Source organism: Mizuhopecten yessoensis, unplaced genomic scaffold (assembly GCF_002113885.1).
Source record: "Mizuhopecten yessoensis strain PY_sf001 unplaced genomic scaffold, ASM211388v2 scaffold3807, whole genome shotgun sequence".
Lineage (NCBI taxonomy): Eukaryota > Metazoa > Mollusca > Bivalvia > Pectinida > Pectinidae > Mizuhopecten > Mizuhopecten yessoensis.
In genome coordinates this window covers 76818-84031 of record NW_018405229.1, presented here as the reverse complement: position 1 = coordinate 84031, position 7214 = coordinate 76818, and the positions used below count along the sequence as shown (strand labels likewise).

Here is a 7214-nt window from a genome sequence, read left to right as displayed (position 1 = left end):
CATACTAACGACTGAGATCGTTATTGTTTCAATGAGGCTGATGTGTTTCCATATTAACAACTGAGATCTTTATTGTTTCTGTGAGGCTGATGTGTTTTCATATTAACGGCTGAGATCGTTATTGTTTCAATGAGGCTGATGTGTTTCCATACTAACGGCTGAGATCGGTATTGTTTCGGTGAGGCTGATGTGTTTCCATACTAACGGCTGAGATCGTTATTGTTTCAATGAGGATGATGTGTTTCCATACTAACGGCTGAGATCGTTATTGTTTCAATGAGGATGATGTGTTTCCATACTAACGGCTGAGATCGTTATTGGTTCGGTGAGGCTGATGTGTTTCCATACTAACGGCTAAGATCGTTATTGTTTCGGTGAGGCTGATGTGTTTCCACACTAACGGCTTAGATCGTTATTGTTTCAATGAGGCTGATGTGTTTCCATACTAACGGCTGAGATCGTTATTGTTTCCTTGAGGCTGATGTGTTTCCATACTAACGGCTGAGATCGTTATTGTTTCCTTGAGGATGATGTGTTTCCATACTAACGGCTGAGATCGTTATTGTTTCGGTGAGGCTGATGTGTTTCCATACTAACGGCTAAGATCGTTATTGTTTCGGTGAGGCTGATGTGTTGCCATACTAACGGCTGAGATCGTTATTGTTTCGGGGTGGCTGCTGTGTTTCCATACTAACGGCTGAGATCGTCATTGTTTCCTTGAGGATGATGTGTTTCCATATTAACGGCTGAGATCGTTATTGTTTCAATGAGACTGATGTGTTTCCATACTAACGGCTGTGATTGTTATTGTTTCGGGGAGGCTGATGTGTTTCCATACTAACGGCTGAGACCGTTATTGTTTCAATGAGGCTGATGTGTTTCCATACTAACGGCTGTGATTGTTATTGTTTCGGTGAGGCTGATGTGTTTCCCCATTAACGGCTGAGATCATCATTGTTTCGGTGAGGCAGATGTGTTTCCATACTAGCGGGTGAGATCGTTATTGTTTCGGGGAGGCTGATGTGTTTCCATAATAACGACTGAGATCGTTATCGTTTCAATGAGGCTGATGTGATTCCATATTGACGGCTGAGAATGTTATTGTTTCTGTGAGGCTGATGGGTTTCCCCATTAACGGCCGAGGTCATCATTGTTTCGGTGAGGCAGATGTGTTTCCATACTAGCGGGTGAGATCGTTATTGTTTCAATGAGGCTGATGTGTTTCCATATTAACGGCTGAGAATGTTATTGTTTCAATGAGGCTGATGTGTTTCCATACTAACGGCTGAGATCGTTATTGTTTCGGTGAGGCTGATGTGTTTCCATACTAACGGCTGAGATCGTTATTGTTTCAATGAGGCTGATGTGTTTCCATACTAACGGCTGAGATCGTTATTGTTTCGGTGAGGCTGATGTGTTTCCATACTAACGGCTGAGATCGTTATTGTTTCAATGAGGCTGATGTGTTTCCATACTAACGGCTGAGATCGTTATTGTTTCGGTGAGGCTGATGTGTTTCCATACTAACGGCTGAGATCGTTATTGTTTCGGTGAGGCTGATGTGTTTCCATACTAACGGCTGAGATCGTTATTGTTTCGGTGAGGCTGATGTGTTTCCATACTAACGGCTGAGATCGTTATTGTTTCGGTGAGGCTGATGTGTTTCCATACTAACGGCTGAGATCGTTATTGTTTCGGTGAGGCTGATGTGTTTCCATACTAACGGCTGAGATCGTTATTGTTTCGGTGAGGCTGATGTGTTTCCATACTAACGGCTGAGATCGTTATTGTTTCGGTGAGGCTGATGTGTTTCCATACTAACGGCTGAGATCGTTATTGTTTCGGTGAGGCTGATGTGTTTCCATACTAACGGCTGAGATCGTTATTGTTTCGGTGAGGCTGATGTGTTTCCATACTAACGGCTGAGATCGTTATTGTTTCGGTGAGGCTGATGTGTTTCCATACTAACGGCTGAGATCGTTATTGTTTCGGTGAGGCTGATGTGTTTCCATACTAACGGCTGAGATCGTTATTGTTTCGGTGAGGCTGATGTGTTTCCATACTAACGGCTGAGATCGTTATTGTTTCGGTGAGGCTGATGTGTTTCCATACTAACGGCTGAGATCGTTATTGTTTCGGTGAGGCTGATGTGTTTCCATACTAACGGCTGAGATCGTTATTGTTTCGGTGAGGCTGATGTGTTTCCATACTAACGGCTGAGATCGTTATTGTTTCGGTGAGGCTGATGTGTTTCCATACTAACGGCTGAGATCGTTATTGTTTCGGTGAGGCTGATGTGTTTCCATACTAACGGCTGAGATCGTTATTGTTTCGGTGAGGCTGATGTGTTTCCATACTAACGGCTGAGATCGTTATTGTTTCGGTGAGGCTGATGTGTTTCCATACTAACGGCTGAGATCGTTATTGTTTCGGTGAGGCTGATGTGTTTCCATACTAACGGCTGAGATCGTTATTGTTTCGGTGAGGCTGATGTGTTTCCATACTAACGGCTGAGATCGTTATTGTTTCGGTGAGGCTGATGTGTTTCCATACTAACGGCTGAGATCGTTATTGTTTCGGTGAGGCTGATGTGTTTCCATACTAACGGCTGAGATCGTTATTGTTTCGGTGAGGCTGATGTGTTTCCATACTAACGGCTGAGATCGTTATTGTTTCGGTGAGGCTGATGTGTTTCCATACTAACGGCTGAGATCGTTATTGTTTCGGTGAGGCTGATGTGTTTCCATACTAACGGCTGAGATCGTTATTGTTTCGGTGAGGCTGATGTGTTTCCATACTAACGGCTGAGATCGTTATTGTTTCGGTGAGGCTGATGTGTTTCCATACTAACGGCTGAGATCGTTATTGTTTCGGTGAGGCTGATGTGTTTCCATACTAACGGCTGAGATCGTTATTGTTTCGGTGAGGCTGATGTGTTTCCATACTAACGGCTGAGATCGTTATTGTTTCGGTGAGGCTGATGTGTTTCCATACTAACGGCTGAGATCGTTATTGTTTCGGTGAGGCTGATGTGTTTCCATACTAACGGCTGAGATCGTTATTGTTTCGGTGAGGCTGATGTGTTTCCATACTAACGGCTGAGATCGTTATTGTTTCGGTGAGGCTGATGTGTTTCCATACTAACGGCTGAGATCGTTATTGTTTCGGTGAGGCTGATGTGTTTCCATACTAACGGCTGAGATCGTTATTGTTTCAATGAGGCTGATGTGTTTCCATACTAACGGCTGAGATCGTTATTGTTTCGGTGAGGCTGATGTGTTTCCATACTAACGGCTGAGATCGTTATTGTTTCGGTGAGGCTGATGTGTTTCCATACTAACGGCTGAGATCGTTATTGTTTCGGTGAGGCTGATGTGTTTCCATACTAACGGCTGAGATCGTTATTGTTTCGGTGAGGCTGATGTGTTTCCATACTAACGGCTGAGATCGTTATTGTTTCGGTGAGGCTGATGTGTTTCCATACTAACGGCTGAGATCGTTATTGTTTCGGTGAGGCTGATGTGTTTCCATACTAACGGCTGAGATCGTTATTGTTTCGGTGAGGCTGATGTGTTTCCATACTAACGGCTGAGATCGTTATTGTTTCGGTGAGGCTGATGTGTTTCCATACTAACGGCTGAGATCGTTATTGTTTCGGTGAGGCTGATGTGTTTCCATACTAACGGCTGAGATCGTTATTGTTTCGGTGAGGCTGATGTGTTTCCATACTAACGGCTGAGATCGTTATTGTTTCGGTGAGGCTGATGTGTTTCCATACTAACGGCTGAGATCGTTATTGTTTCGGTGAGGCTGATGTGTTTCCATACTAACGGCTGAGATCGTTATTGTTTCGGTGAGGCTGATGTGTTTCCATACTAACGGCTGAGATCGTTATTGTTTCGGTGAGGCTGATGTGTTTCCATACTAACGGCTGAGATCGTTATTGTTTCGGTGAGGCTGATGTGTTTCCATACTAACGGCTGAGATCGTTATTGTTTCGGTGAGGCTGATGTGTTTCCATACTAACGGCTGAGATCGTTATTGTTTCGGTGAGGCTGATGTGTTTCCATACTAACGGCTGAGATCGTTATTGTTTCGGTGAGGCTGATGTGTTTCCATACTAACGGCTGAGATCGTTATTGTTTCGGTGAGGCTGATGTGTTTCCATACTAACGGCTGAGATCGTTATTGTTTCGGTGAGGCTGATGTGTTTCCATACTAACGGCTGAGATCGTTATTGTTTCGGTGAGGCTGATGTGTTTCCATACTAACGGCTGAGATCGTTATTGTTTCGGTGAGGCTGATGTGTTTCCATACTAACGGCTGAGATCGTTATTGTTTCGGTGAGGCTGATGTGTTTCCATACTAACGGCTGAGATCGTTATTGTTTCGGTGAGGCTGATGTGTTTCCATACTAACGGCTGAGATCGTTATTGTTTCGGTGAGGCTGATGTGTTTCCATACTAACGGCTGAGATCGTTATTGTTTCGGTGAGGCTGATGTGTTTCCATACTAACGGCTGAGATCGTTATTGTTTCGGTGAGGCTGATGTGTTTCCATACTAACGGCTGAGATCGTTATTGTTTCGGTGAGACTAATGTGTTTCCATACTAACGGCTGAGATCGTTATTGTTTCGGTGAGGCTGATGTGTTTCCATACTAACGGCTGGGATTGTTATTGTTTCGGTGAGGCTGATGTGTTTCTATACTAACGGCTGAGATCGTTATTGTTTCGGTGAGACTAATGTGTTTCCATACTAACGGCTGAGATTGTTATTGTTTCGGTGAGGCTGGTGTGTTTCTATACTAACGGCTGAGATCGTTATTGTTTCGGTGAGGCTAATGTGTTTCCATACTAACGGCTGAGATCTTTATTGTTTCGGTGAGGCTGATGTGTTTCCATACTACCGGCTGAGATCGTTATTGTTTCGGTGAGGCTGATGTGTTTCCATATTAACGGTTGAGAATGTTTCGGAGATGCTACCACAATTGTATGGTATATTCTGTATGTCACGTGCTTTGCTTTTATTTTGACGTACTCTTCACATGCTATGCTTGCAATCTATAACTCTGTGTGATATGAAAGTCGATGCTTTTCATTCCGCTCAATAGTCTGCCTCGTGGTTTTGTTGTCACTACCCGAGCTCTCGATGTGAGGAAGTGACATTAATTAAGATTCGACTTAGATTTCGAGTAAGAAGACGTTTACCGTCACTGCACCAGAACGGGATAGTTTGTAAATACATATCAATGCATTTTATACCATAGTATCAATTCCAAAAATATTTGTTCATTTCTCGTAAGTAGATATTCTCTATTACAAGTTGGTACATGTATTTCCATGACTTCGTTCTTTAAATAGGAAGGGAAATACCATCAGGACCACGTAAGCCCTGAAACAGGTGTTACTGTACCGTAAAAGGGGCACAGAGTTGTAATAGTTCACATATGTTAGAGTCGTCGGAGGTCTTATTAAATTTCCACTCCGAGCTTACACTGCTGTTAAGTGTATTCGTATTGTTTCTTTTATGTTGATTTACCTACGTTTTCACAGCTGTATCGTATTATCACACAGCCCTGTAGTTTTTCACACTATGTGGTATTGTTTCATTCTTTTTTGTTTCGTTACTGTACGAAATGCCTGTATTGTTTCGCACTGTTTTAAGATACAGTATATTACACATACCCGTATACATTATCTTGTGTTTGTCACTGTTTTAAGATACAGTATATTACACATACCTGTATACATTATCTTGTGTTTGTCACTGTTTTAAGATACAGTATATTACACATACCCGTATACATTATCTTGTGTTTGTCACTGTTTTAAGATACAGTATATTACACATATTTGTATACATTATCTATTGTTGCCCACTGTTTTAAGATACAGTATATTACACATACGTGTATACATTGTCTATTGTTTCCCATTGTTTTAAGATATAGTATATTACATATACCTGTCTCCATTATCTATTGTTTCCCACTGTTTTAAGATACAGTATATTACACATATTTGTATACATTATCTATTTTTTCCCACTGTTTTAAGATACAGTATATTACACACACCTGTATACATTGTCTATTGTTTCCCATTGTTTTAAGATATAGTAGATTACATATACCTGTATCCATTATCTATTGTTTCCCACTGTTTTAAGATACGGTATATTACACATACCTGTATACATTATCTTGTGTTTCCCACTGTTTTAAAATACAGTATATTACACATACCTGTATACATTGTCTATTGTTTCCCACTGTTTTAAGATACGGTATATTACACATACCTGTATACATTGTCTATTGTTTCCCATTGTTTTAAGATATAGTATATTACACATACCTGTATACATTGTATATTGTTACACACTGTTTTAAGATACAGTATATTACACATACCTGTATACATTATCAATTGTTTCCCGCTGTTTTAAGATACAGTATATTACACATACCTGTATACATTATCAATTGTTTCCCACTGTTTTAAGATACAGTATATTACACATACCTGTATACATTATCAATTGTTTCCCACTGTTTTAAGATACAGTATATTACACATACCTGTATACATTATCAATTGTTTCCCACTGTTTTAAGATACAGTATATTACACATACCTGTATACATTATCAATTGTTTCCCACTGTTTTAAGATACAGTATATTACACATACCTGTATACATTATCAATTGTTTCCCACTGTTTTAAGATACAGTATATTACACATACCTGTATACATTATCAATTGTTTCCCACTGTTTTAAGATACAGTATATTACACATACCTGTATACATTATCAATTGTTTCCCACTGTTTTAAGATACAGTATATTACACATACCTGTATACATTATCAATTGTTTCCCACTGTTTTAAGATACAGTATATTACACATACCTGTATACATTATCAATTGTTTCCCACTGTTTTAAGATACAGTATATTACACATACCTGTATACATTATCAATTGTTTCCCACTGTTTTAAGATACAGTATATTACACATACCTGTATACATTATCAATTGTTTCCCACTGTTTTAAGATACAGTATATTACACATACCTGTATACATTATCAATTGTTTCCCACTGTTTTAAGATACAGTATATTACACATACCTGTATACATTATCAATTGTTTCCCACTGTTTTAAGATACAGTATATTACACATACCTGTATACATTATCAA

At 40.0% G+C, this 7214-nt stretch overlaps 1 protein-coding gene across 1 annotated transcript in view; it reads left to right on the top strand.

Moving 5' to 3' along the window:
* The window catches only part of LOC110448047 (zinc metalloproteinase nas-10-like), a 29620-nt gene that overhangs the window by 941 nt on the left and 21465 nt on the right, over positions 1-7214 (top strand). The window lies entirely within an intron of this gene.